At 45.5% G+C, this 13,870-nt stretch overlaps 1 pseudogene; it reads left to right on the forward strand.

The window, feature by feature from the left end:
- The window catches only part of LOC130115256 (zinc finger protein 135-like), a 38,689-nt pseudogene extending 25,418 nt beyond the window's left edge, over positions 1-13,271 (forward strand).
- The last annotated feature ends 599 nt before the right edge of the window (positions 13,272-13,870 follow it).

Consider the following 13,870-nt stretch of genomic DNA (forward strand, 5'->3'; position numbering starts at 1 on the left):
TTTCTTGGGCCGTAGATGGTTTTCACTGCATCATAAAAGTTGTGCATATCATTTCTATCGGCATGGGATTGTATTTCATTTGCCTTCGATATCCACCACTCATTCTGCAGGGCACGCAATTTTGACTGCACCTCTCTCCTGGATGCTTGCCATTGTTGCCAGAGTGTAGCTGATGTGGGATTGTTGAGGACAGCACTGTGTGCTTTATGCATGCCTTTGAGTATGGAAGTTATTGTGCCTGTGTTGTCATTGAACCAGTCCTGGTGTTTTCTGCTCTTGTAACCGATGGATTGGGATGCTGCCTTGTAGAGTCTGGAGCTCACGGAAGACCATTTCCTGTCAATGGAATCATTCGTGCTCAAGAGAAGCTCAATGTCTTCCAGGTTTTCAGCCAGAGAGAGGCGGAGATTGTTCTGGACCTCAGCCTTTTCTAGCCGGGTACAGTCAAGCCTCTTCTTTCCTGACCTTTGGAGACGAACAGCAGGGCGTACCTCCACCTGGAGCCTGGTCATGATGAGCCGGTGATCTGTCCAGCACTCAGCACCTCTCATTGCACGAGTGAGTAAGACGTCTTTTGTATCAGCACGTCTCACAATGATGTAGTCCAATAGGTGCCAATGTTTGGAGCGTGGGTGCATCCAGGATGTTTTGTGCTTGTTTTTTAATTGGAAGAGGGTGTTTGTGATGGTCAAGCCATGCTCAGCACAGAGGCTTAGGAGGCGCAGTCCATTTGCATTGACTTTCCCAATGCCATGCCCACCAATGACACCACTCCACACCTTGTTGTCTTTCCCCACTCTGGCATTGAAATCGCCCAGCAAAAAGATCTTGTCCTCCTTGGGTATATGACGGAGAGCCTCATCTAGTGACTGATAGAAGCGGTCCTTTACGTCATCCTCTGATGGCAGTGTTGGTGCATAGGCACCTAGGAGGGTGGCATAACGTTTCTTGGCCAGAGGGATCCTGAGCGACATGAGTCTTTCACTTATGCCAATCGGTGTTTCAGTGAGTCTTGGTAGGAGGCTGTTTTTTATTGCAAATCCCACACCATGCTGATGTTGTCCTCCTGCAGGGTATCCCTTCCAGAAGAAGGTGTAGGTGTCCTCCTTCAGGGAGCCTTCATCCAGGAACCTGGTTTCACTGAGTGCAGCAATGTCAATATTGTAGTGATTGATTTCCGCTGCAATTAGTGCAGTCCTTCGCTGAGGTCTTTCGGCATTAACGTCCAGCAGAGTTCTTATGTTCCATGTTGCCAGTTTAAAGGGAATTATTTTCTTTTTTTTATTTCGACCGCAGAGTGGAATGTCCCGATAGGTGCGGTAGCCTATCCAGGATGTTTTGAGTGGGCAATGTTTAGGCCACCTTTTCTAGGCCCCTCCCCAGTTGGGGTGAGCAGTGTGGCTCCTAAATAGGGCTGCTCAGACACACAGGGGTCTGCCGAGAGCAGCTGCCACTCAAGCCCAGCTGCTGGCGACCATGAATAGCCCTGTGCCGCTGGCGTGCAGGGGTCTGATTAGGAGCTTCCAGTGCATTCATACCTGCTCCCGTCACCAGACACCCCATCGCCGCCAGACTTTGATCCATATTCCGGTTGCTGGTCTCACCGAGGCAGAGGTGGATACCTGCGCAAAGAGATTATTTACAGTGCCGCTGGGGGTGCGCATGTCCCAGCAGCACTTCTTCACTGTGAGAGGGTGGGATCTGGTGGCAAGGGGGGCCCAAGACGACCAGCACTCTTCCACAGCTGCAGGAGGCTGCCGGAGCTCCAGTCTGTCAGAGGACCGCCTATCGTGCGCCGCCATGCACATTGCTTTTCTCTCAGGGTGTGCTCCCCTAGCCTTTGTCGTCCTACACTTACCCACAAGGCAGTGGGACAGTGGTTGGTCAATGCCAGGGCGTATCCACTTCACATGGGCCTGCGCATTAGACCTCTGGGGACCACTGTAGCTCCGAGATCCCCTACAGTTTAGCCAGGGACCGCAAGGTACCCAGTTACCGTGTGTGGCCACGAGGAGGCACTGCAGGAGTCTTGGCGGTAGAGAGGCTATGTACCGGCAGGGGAGACTTACGCACTCGGCTCCTCTTTTCACCCCCACAAAGAGGGCTAGCCGGCGGCAGTAGCTGAGAGCAGAGAGTAGCAAGCAGAAGCAGCATGCAGCATGCACTAACTACAAGCACTACTACCCCAGTATTACTGCACTGACGCATCACACACGCCCTGTGCATCACACACACACACACACACACACACACACACACACACACACACACACACACACACACACACATTCATACCTAGGGACAATTTAGTATGGCTGATTCACCTGATTTACATATCTTTGGACTGTGAGAGGAAACTGGAGGTCCCAGAGGAAGCCCACGTGCAAACTCCACACAGACGATGACCCGGGATGACCCACCAAGGTTGGACTACCCCGGAGCTCGAACCCACACAGTAAGTTTTTACTGTGCAGGACCTTCTTGCTGTGAGGCAACCATGCTAACCACTGCGCCACCATGCCACCTTCTTCAGTATCCTTCTCCCAAAATACCCAGCATCTATCCTCCACACATGTCCAGACCATCTCAATCTCACCTCTCTTGCTTTGTCATCTGGACCAACTGCCTTTCCACTGTTCATCCTCTTCATAGCTGCCCCGCTTGGCACTCTGTAAACTAAATTCCTTATCTGCTAGTACCGTCACCCCTGTAGCTTTTATCAATCTTTTATTGAGAGTCTTCTAAGTTATTCTTTTATCTGCTGGTTTCACAGCCTCACGGTAAAAGACAGAAAACAGCCTGAACAGCATTGTTAAAATCTGGTAAAAATATCACTGGAGTGAAACAAAGAGATCTGAATTCATTTGCAACCAACAAATCCCACAGAAAGAGGCAAGTTTTTCTTTTTTCTTTTGAGACACTTTATTGATCCCCATAGGGAAATTACGCTCTGCATTTTTAACCCATCCCAGCTGTGTAGCTAGGAGCAGTGGGCAGCTACCGTGCAGCATCCGGGACCAACTCCAGTTCGTTTTTCCATGCCTCGGTCAAGGGCACAGACAGAAGTACTAACCCTAACATGCATGTCTTTTTGATGGTTTTGGCTTCTTCTGGACATGTTCTAGCAAGTGAATTTTCTCTGTTGCCATCAGGGCGTCATTATGTTTTACCTGCTTGTAAAACTAACCGTTATTCTAAATCATTCATACCTGTTGCAACATGATTATTAAATGCTCCATAGTGTTTTTTTTATCAGATTGTTTTATTGTCTTCATCAAGATTATTTTATTGTTTCTTATTGTATAATTTCATAAATTTTATTCCACATTTATCTCCCTCGGGTATTATTATTTATTGTTTGTGTTATTTGTTTGTTTGCATGTTACTGTGTTTTGTGTTCGCAAGCTTCTCCAAACAAATTGCCCCTAGTGGGGTTAATGAAGTTGTTTGTATTGTATTGTATTGTATTGTCTCCAAATCAACCAACCTAAACTGTCCTCTAACATACTCATTCTTAATCCTGTTAATCTTTGTCACCCGCAACAAAAATCTTAGCATCTTCAATTCTGCCTTCTCCAGTTCTGCCTCCTGTCTTTTTGTCAGTGCAACAATCTCCAAACCATACAACATAACTGCTCTCACTACCATCTTGAAAACCTTCCCTTTAACTCTTGCTGGTACCCTACTGTTGCAAATCACTTCTGACACACTTCCCCATCAACTCCACCCTGCCGGAACTCACTTCTTCACCTATCTTCCATACTTCCTGTTACTTTGTAGAGTTGACCCCAAGTATTTAAACTCATCCACCTTTGTCACCTTTACTCTTGCATCTGTACCATTCCACTGTCCCCCCTCTACTTCATGCATATGAATTCCATCTTGCTCCAACTGAATGTCATTCCTCTTTTCCTCGTTGCATACCTCCACCTCTCCAGGCTCTCCTCAACCTGCTCCGTACTCTCACTACAGATCACAATGTGATCTGCGAACATCATAGTCCATGAAAACTCCTACCTGATCTCATCCTTCAACCTGTCCATCACCATGGCAAACAAGAAAGGGTTCAGAGCCGATCCTTGATGTAATTCCACCTCCACTTTGAACCCATCTGTCATTCCTACCGCACACCTCACTGTTGTCATACTTCCCTCATACATATCCTGCACCACTCTTACATACTTCCCTGCCACTCCCGACTCCATTATATACCACACCTCTTCTCTTGGCATGCTGTTTTATGCTTTCTCTAAATCCACAAAGACACAGTGTAACTCCTTCTGGCCTTCTCTATACTTCTCCATCAACACTCTTAAAGCAAACATTGCATCCGTAGTGCTCTTTCATGGCATGAAACCATACTGCAGCTCGCTGATCATTACCTCTCCTCTTAACCTAGCTTCTATTACTCTTTCCCATATCTGCATGCTGTGGCTGATCAACTTTATACCTTTGTAGTTGCTACAGTTCGGTATATTACCTTTATTCTTGAAAATCGGTATCAGTATGATGCTTCTGCACTCCTTGGGCAGCTTCTCACTTTCCAAGATTGTGTTAAACAATCTAGTTAAAAACTCCACTGCCATCTCTCCTAAACACCTCCATGCTTCCATAGGTATGTCATCTGGACCAACCACCTTTCCACTCTTCATCCTCTTCATAGCTGCTGTCACGTCCTCCTTGCTAATTCACCATATTTCCTGATTCACTATCCCCACATCATCCAACCTTCCCTCTCATTTTCTTCATTCATCAGCCCCTCAAAGTACTCCTTCCAACTTCTCAGCACACTCTCCTCGCTTGTCAGCACATTTCAATCTCTATCCTTCATCGCCCTTACCTGCTGCACATCCTTCACAGCTCGGTCCCTCTGTCTAGCCACAAGTCTAGTACTTTGTCTAATACAAGTCCTTTTCTCCTTCCTTAGTGTGTTAACCTCTCATATACCATACCCCTTTTCCTTTGCCTTCATTACCTCTCTCTTCACTTTACACTACATCCCCTTGTACTTGTGTACTTTCTTCATCTCTGTGACTATCCCACTTCTTTGCTAACCACTTTCTTTGTATACTTTGCTGTACTCCTCATTCCACTCCGACTCTCACCTCCACACTCATACCCTTTCTCCTCTTTCGTTGCCTGTTCTTGCCTTCCCCCTCTTCTTCTCCTTCACCCAACAGTAGCATAGCTTCCACCGGCACCCTGCTGTCCAACAGTACCAGTGGTGGTCGTTGGTAACCCGGGCCTCGACTGATCTGGTATGGAAATCTGATTTTTGATGCACATATTTGATTTGGCAAAGGTTTTAGGCTGGATGCCATTCCTGATGCAACCCTTCCCATTTATCTTGGGATGGAAAGTTTGTAGGGATAAAACTCGGAGATGTATGATCGATCAGGATAACTAGAAGTGGGATGTTATCATTGATTGTATCTCAAAGCATCAGAGAGATGGAGCCCCTAAGATTGAGATATTTAGAAGTCTCTGTGTAACTTGCTTGTCACTTGGATTAAGAGCAAAGAAGAAGGGAGTGATAAGTGGTGTGGTGTGCCACTGTCAGCAGAAGCTGGGTCATTTCAGAATGTTGCAGGTGTGTGTGGGGATAGAAGTAAATAACTAGATTCCAAGAAAGGAAGAAGGAGGGCAGTAATTCTGTGTGTTTGATCTTTGAGGGGAATTGCTGGAAAGAGTGTAACTTGATTATGTGAGTTACAGGGTTAAGCCTTATGAGAGAGCTCCTCTCAGATGTTTTTGTTAAGAAAATGGACATGTTGCTGCAGTATGTAATGGGAGTCAGAAGGTGTGGGAGATGTGGGAAGGACAACTGCAATGTGGGAAAATTGTGAAGTGGAGAAAGTGCAAGAAAAGTGCCTGCACTGCAAGGGACATCATTTTACAGGGTCAGCACAGTGTACAAAGGGATTTAAGGAAGAGAAAGTGAATAAGATTAGCACACAAAAAAAGGATTGTTGTATGCTGAAGCTGCTAAAAGAATGGAGAGAAACAATGAGCATGATGTGAGACTAAGATGCTAAGGCAGACAAGTCAGTCAAAAAGCATGCTGAGTTTTGCTTTTGTAAGGACCAAATGGCCTTTTTGGCAATGGCAAGTAACTGTACTCCTGGAGTAGAAAGAAAATCTGAGAGAATTGATAGAATTGTAGATGCAGCAAGGAGGGTGCTGTAGGAGTTTCTGAAGAAGATGTGCAGCCACTGTTGAGGCTTTTAGTCCCTCCCAGAAATCTGTAAAATAACTAGTTCAATTGAGAAGACGCGAGGGTTTTTTTTTTAAAGTACATTGTGATCCACGTCCATTCCCGTTGGTGGCGGTAATGCGCCAAATCGTTATTTACCAGCCGCCAATAATCCTAAAGAAGATGAAGACGAAGACGCAGAAGAAGAAAAAAGAAGAAGAAGAAGAAAATATCAACATCGGGACTTCAGGAGATGGAATTTGTCGTCGTCTGAATGTGTTTGTTTGACCGCTGAGATCAATGATGGATCTGCCCATCACTGAAATACGTTTGAAGTTTGAAAGAAGGGTCGCAGATTATGAGGCTGAAATCTTACGTCTAAAGGAGGAAAATTATCGTCAGAGGAAACTACTGGACGCCATTTATAAGCCTGAAGTACGGATTTACAAATCAGGTTCGTACGAATAAACTGGCCAAACTATTCTTTTAGTTAATTCCACCAGCAGCATTCAGCTAGCACAATGTTTTCTAAATTGATCTTTGTTAGCGGGGCGGACCGAAACAATATGTCAGGCCGGGAATTTGAGTCCGTCCCAGGCCACCGTGAGCAAAACCACCAGACAGACCGCTGAACCTGCTGAATCAGATGAACTGGTTCAACCTTCTTGGATTTTCTTACCTGGATTATTGAGCATGCATCAAGACACTAGACCATAAGTTTTGTAGGCTAACCCTGTTTGTTTTTGTAGCGGGTACCAGATGAGTTATAATATTGGCCATTATGTTCATCTGGGAGGTCAGTTCCAGTTGTGTGCGTGTTCGCGCGCGCGTTCTAGCGAGTGTTTTTGACTGCCCTGGTCCCTTACTGTTGAACGTGTTGCTTAAATGATAAATGGTTAATAGACTGCATTTATATAGTGCTTTTCCAGTCTACTGACCACTCAAAGCGAAATACAGCGTATGCCTCATAATATTCACCCATTCATTCATCCACTGGTGGTGGAGGCTGCCACCCAGGCACCAACCTGCTCATCAGAAACAGGGGTTCGGTGTCTTGCTCAATGACAGTTTGACACGCTCTCCGCAGGAGCCGAGGATCGAACCTGCGACCTTCCCATTACAGGATGATCCGCGCTACTTCCTGAGCCACGCCGCCCATTTTTGCCGCTTATTTAATGGCATTTAGCCTTTCTCTTTTATCCTCTCCCTTGCCTCCACTTTGCCTTTTCTTCTGACTGTCAGTTCCGCCTGGCGACTTGTCTAACATGTAGTCGTTAGAGAAGCACGTAGACGGTTGCTATGTGCGTCGCCGAGAGACGTGCTGACGTAGTTTTTGGTGCGCGCACCCTCTCGCCGGGGGCATTCGCGCCTGATGCGTGAATTCACAGAGGTTCGTCAACTCAGTCCTGCTTGCTATTGTATTTATTTTTGCTATTATCGCTCGTCAAGTTGACTATTCAGGACAGTCCAAAACAACCCTTAGGTCACCTGGAAATTTCCCGGTGCTCCCCATGGTCTGTCAGCGTCTGTTTGTTAGTAAGTTTAGTAGATAAATCTTGAGGCCACTGGACACAGACTAGACTGATAAAGAACACATGTTTCGAAAAAGCTTTTTTATTATCAATATTTAGTGGATTTTACTTATGTCTCAACTTCTTTTTTAAATCTGAAAATTAGAAAACAGAAAACTACTTAAATCCAGGGTGCGATTTGCCGGGTCTATATATCCCTGCCTCCGCTGAATTATTCCAATCTCCGGTGAGGGCAATATTAATCCCGCGCCCCTCATTAGTGATGCTACGTCTCAAATAGACCATATAAAATTGCTAAAATTATGTCTATATATACCCCCCCTTTCCCCCCCCCCAATTGTATCCGGTCAATTACCCCTGTTGTGTAGTTAGTTCAGTATCAGGCATCAACACATGAAGCAGAGGAACAGGGGAGCGTGTACTTGGCACTTTTTCTTCATAGACACACGTTTCTTCTTCTCCTTCTACACATGCGTAACTCAAGAGTACCTACAACATATTAACCAATATTGCCACCTAGCGGTCTCCAACGTAAATAGTATTAACAGAACACAATAATGCATCGCTTTGTATGTATATGGACACAGCATCTTCCCCTTTTGAACAAAGAATACTTCTAGTACCTTAGATTAGAACTGACAGTATTACACTCTGAATAATGTATGTAACCCAATAACATCATTCACTTTTCACATTTTCTTTTCCCTCCCCGACATTAGTCAGCAGTATTTTTTTCCCATGACAAAGTCTTTGGTCCAGCAAGGTGGATTTCTAATCCTGGTAAACCCGAGCAGGTTATCAGAGTTAGAGTCAGGTGGTTTATCATTCTCTGGTTTAGAGAATGAGACCTTCTGAATGAGACCTTCTGTACTGATCTTTTGGCCAGGAAAACTCAGAGTAGTTTGACAGAGCTGACATTTGTCAACATTGAGTTTCAGTCCTGCATCGTTGATTTTGTGCAGCACAGCACGGAGATTGGCCTCATGTACAGCTTCTGTGGATCCGTAGATAATTACATCATCGAGGTAACACTGCACCCATTTGAGGCCACAGAGGATCGTTGTCATCATCTTCTGAAATGTAGCAGGGGCAGAACTCAGTCCATAAGGAACTCTGCAGTATTGGTACAGGCCTCCATGCGTAATGAAAGCAGTAAGCCCTCTGCTCTCTTCATGCAGCTTCAGTTGATGGTATGCAGATTTGAGATCCAGGGTAGAGAACATGACAGATCCACGCAGCTCAGACAGTATGTCCTCAGTCAGTGGTAAGGGATGGCTGTCAACGACTACTGCTTTGTTAGGTTCCCTCAAATCGACGCACATGCGTATGCCACCTGTCTTCTTAGTGACTACAATTGGGGATACCCATTCAGATGCATCAACTTTCTCAATGATCCCATTTTCCTCCAGGTTATTGAGTTCATCGGAAATGGCATCACGGACTGAAAGTGATAAGCGTCGAAGCTTTTGTTGTACCGGCTTCACTTCTGGTCGTACCTTCACTTTGTGTACAAAGTCCTTTGCAGATCCAAACGCAGCTGGAGTCTCACTTTTCTGTTTGCTGGTAGTGGGCGGAGCTTCGGTTTGGTGGAGTATCGCACAGACATTGGCAGTCTCAGGTATTAACTGTCCTCCTTTGACCTGTAGCTGGAGAGCAGTCCCCAGGTCCACACCTAGTATAGGTGTCCCTGTTTTCACTATGTAAAAGTCTGTTGAGGCACTCTTGTAAGTAATGTCAGCTTTAAGACATCCTAGCACATTCAACTTCTCTCTGGAATATGTAACAAGCTGCATTCTAGGTTCACTTAGCTTACTTGAACCAAAATTGCTATTACTACTACTTTTGGCTGCTCCCGTTAGGGGTCGCCACAGCGGATCATTCGTTTCCATTTCTTCCTGTCTTCTGCATCTTCCTCTGTCACACCAGCCACCTGCATGTCTTTCCTCACCACATCCATAAACCTCCTCTTTGGCCTTCCTCTTTTTTGGTTACTTGAACCAATATATTCACTGTAAACATTCTCAGGCAGCATAGAAACACCAGACCCTGTATCAACAAGTAACTCAACAGTACATGCCTGTGCAGTAGTAGGTGCAGTAATAGTAGCAGTACACATTAGCTTAGCAGCTGTTTCAGTAGTAGAACTAACAGTTAAGACAGTAATATCAGGCACAGACACTACATTAACAGACTTTTGGCAGGATTTGCACACTCTAGAAAAGTGTCCCATCTTTCCACATGTTTTACATTTGCAGTCCTTTGCAGGGCAGGATTTATCGTTGGCTAGGTGGTAAGCTAAACCACAACGATAGCATGTGTGGGTTGCATCCATTTTCTGAACGGTCTTGTATTTTGGCTTACGCGCCTTCTTTTGCACTTGAATGGCGGCTACGTGCTTTGTGTCACCATCAGCAATGACTTTTGCATCAGCTATAGCAGCTTCAGTACGCCTAGCTACTTCCAAAGCGCTATCAAGTGTCAGGTCCTCCTCCATTAACAGTCTCTCACGTATACGAGGATTATTTTTCTTCTCTACGATCTGATCACACAGCATTTCACTTTCCATATTGCCAAACTTACATTTCTTCACGAGCTCGCACAGCGCTGCCACTCACCCACAGCTTGAGCTCGTTGCCTAAAGCGGTACCTCTCGGCGACAAAGTTCAGTTTCGGGGTGAAATACACTTCCAAAGTCTGCACGGCTCCATCGTAGGTATCAGCTGTGAGCGGCAAGGTGCTGTAGATTCTTTGTCCCTCCGTTCCTAAGCAGTGAACTAGCAAGTCACTTCCCCCGATAGCAAGCAGGTAATTTTCGAGCAACTTTTTCCACGCAGCAAATGCGGTTTTCGGGTTCAACTGGGCACTCCAGGAACACGGCAGGAGATTGCAAGGAGAGCAAAGCCATCCCTTCATCACTACTACTCTCGTCACCACTTTGTTGTGTAGTTGGTTCAGTATCCGACATCAACACACGAAGCAGAGGAACAGAGGAGCGTGTACTTTACTTAGCACTTTTTCTTCATAGACACACTTTTCTTCTTCTCTTTCTACTCATGCGTAACTCACAGTACCTGGAACATACTAACCAATATTGCGGAACATATTAACCAATATTGCCACCTAGCGGTCCCCAACGTAAATAGCATTAACAGAACACTACATCATTATGTATGTATATGGACACAACAACCCCACTCTTTCGAGCCGTCCCGATCTCTGCTCCACCCCCTCTGCCGATCCAGGGAGGGTTGCCGACTACCACATGCCTCCTCCAATACATGTGGAGTCGCCAGCCAATTCTTTTCACCTGACAGTGAGGAGTTTCGCCAAGGGGACGTAGCATGGGGGAGGTCCCCCCAAATACCGCCCCCCACCACCAAACAGGCGCCCCGATCCACCAGAGGAAGTGCTAGTGCAGCGACCAGGACACATACCCTCTCTGCTCCATACAATTACATTACAAATGGAAAAACATATTTGACAAGTCACCACTGGCCAGGGGATAGATCAGGTATGTAGCCTTGATATTCGAATATAAATTCAAACTTGTCTGCATTTCTTTTCCAAATATCAAAAATGATTTTTGTCACATCTGGATAGTGTAGCAGTCTATTCCGTTGCTTACCAACATGGGGATTGCCGTATTGATTCCCCGTGTTACTACCGGCTTGGTCGGGCATCCCTACGGACACAGTTGACCGTGTCTGTGGGTAGGAAGCTGGATGTGGGTATGTGTCCTGGTCGCTGCAGTAGCAACTCCTCAGGTCAGTGAGGGCACCTGTTCGGGGGGATGGGGGGGAATAGTGTGATCCTTCCTTGCGCTGGGGAGAATAGTGTGATTCTTCCTCGCGCTATGTCCCCCTGGCGAAACTCCTCACTGTCAGGTGAAAAAAAGCAGCTGGCGACACCACATATATCAGAGGAGGCATGTGGTAGTCTGCAGCCCTCCCCGCATCAGAAGAGGGGATGGAGCAGCGACTGCTCTAAAGGACATCACTTAATATTGCATTGCCCATGATCTTATTAAAGGTGTCCAGTCATAGTTTCCCTTAATGTTTATATGTATCTCCCCTGTAGACCTCCAGCAGTTCTTTGTTTCTGAAGATAAGGTTCCCTCTGTGAAGCAGGAGTGGAGCCCCAGTCTGGACCAGTGGGAGCCAGAGCCCCCACACATTAAAGAGGAAGAGGAGAAACTCTGGAGCAGTCAGGAGGAAGAGCAGCTTGAAGGACTGGAGAAGAAGGCTGACATTACCGAGCTGTCATTTCCTCCTGTCCCTGTGAGGAGAGAAAATGATGAAGAGAAAGCTCAATCCTCTCAGCTTCATCAAAGCCAAATTGAGGAGAAAAGAGAGACAGAGCCTCCAGCCAGCACCTCAGCTGAGCAGGTGAAACCAGAAAGTGATGGAGAATACTTTGGACCAATAGAACCAGCCAGTAACTTCGATCAAGATGGTGATTTACAACCAACTAGTGATGGATATCTCTCTTCAGACTCTTGTGAAAGTGAGACTGAAGACAATGATGATGGTCGAAACAAGACTAAAGAACCTCACTCAGGTTTGGACACAACAGAGAACAATGAAATCAGTAATGAGCAATCTGCTGAGAATAAACCCTTCAGTTGCTCAGTCTGTGGTAAAGAGTTTTCTAAAAGAGGAAATATGAAGAAACATATGATAATGCATACAGGAGAGAAACCTTTCAGTTGCTCAGTCTGTGGTAAAGAGTTTTCTCATAAATATGTTATGCAGTCACACATGAGAACACATACAGGCGAGAAACCTTTCAGTTGCTCAGTCTGTGGTAAAGATTTTTCTAAAAGAGGAAATATGAAGAAACATATGATAATGCATACAGGAGAGAAACCTTTCAGTTGCTCAGTCTGCGGTAAAGAGTTTTCTCATAAATATATTATGCAGTCACACATGAGAACACATACAGGAGAGAAACCTTTTAGTTGCTCGGTCTGTGGTAAAGGGTTTTCTGAAAGAGGAAGTATGCAGAGACACATAATAATACATACAGGAGATAAACCTTTCAGTTGCTCAGTCTGTGGTAAAGGGTTTTCTCAAAGAGGACATATGCAGTCGCACATGAGAGTACATACGGGAGAGAAACCCTGCAGTTGCTCAGTCTGTGGTAAAGGGTTTTCTCAAAGAGGAAGTATGCAGAGACACATGATAATACATACAGAAGAGAAACCCTTCCGTTGCTCAGTCTGTGGTAAAGGGTTTTCTCAAAGAGGACATATGCAGTCACACATGAGAGTACATACGGGAGAGAAACCCTTCAGTTGCCCAGTCTGTGGTAAAGGGTTTTCTCAAAGAGGAAGTATGCAGAGACACATGATAATACATACAGAAGAGAAACCCTTCCGTTGCCAAGTCTGTGGTAAAGGGTTTTTTGAAAGAGCAAGTATGCAGAGAAACATGATAATACATACAGGAGAAAAACCCTTCAGTTGCTCCGTGTGTGGTAAAGGGTTTTCTGAAAGAGGAAACATGCAGAGACACATCAAAATACATACAGATGTGACGAGAATATGAAGGGGGTTAGGGACTTTTAAGCATTCATGATTCTGTACAATGTTTTCAGAATATGAATATGATCACACTAGTAGGCATGGTTTCCATTAAAAGAAAAATTAAGATCTATTTTCTCAGATCCATCTGTATCTCAATATATATATATATATATATATATATATATATATACTATATTCAGTATATATATTCAACTGGGGACCTCCATCGACAGCAGGCTGACCTTCAGTGACGACACAATAAGTACTGTCTTGAGCTGCCAGCAGATAATTTACCTACTACGGAGACTGAGGTGTCTGAGTGTAGCCTCTCCCATCCTCTGCAGCTTTTACATCTGCCATATTGGGAGTCTCCTTACTTTCTCTTTCCTGGCCTGGTATGGAGGGCTGTCTGAGGCCAACCAGAGCAAGCTGTGGAGGGTGACAACGCTGAGGTCTAAGCTCTGCAAACAATGGTGCTCAGGTCTCCAACTGCTGTACAAGCAGTGGGCAGTGAGTAAAGCAGGAAAGATTGCCAGGGACAAAACACACGATCTCAACACCCGCTCGAAGAGCCTACCCTGTGGCAGGAGATATCATGTTCCTACTTCAAGAACAATAGAG

This window comes from Lampris incognitus, chromosome 7 (assembly GCF_029633865.1).
Source record: "Lampris incognitus isolate fLamInc1 chromosome 7, fLamInc1.hap2, whole genome shotgun sequence".
Lineage (NCBI taxonomy): Eukaryota > Metazoa > Chordata > Actinopteri > Lampriformes > Lampridae > Lampris > Lampris incognitus.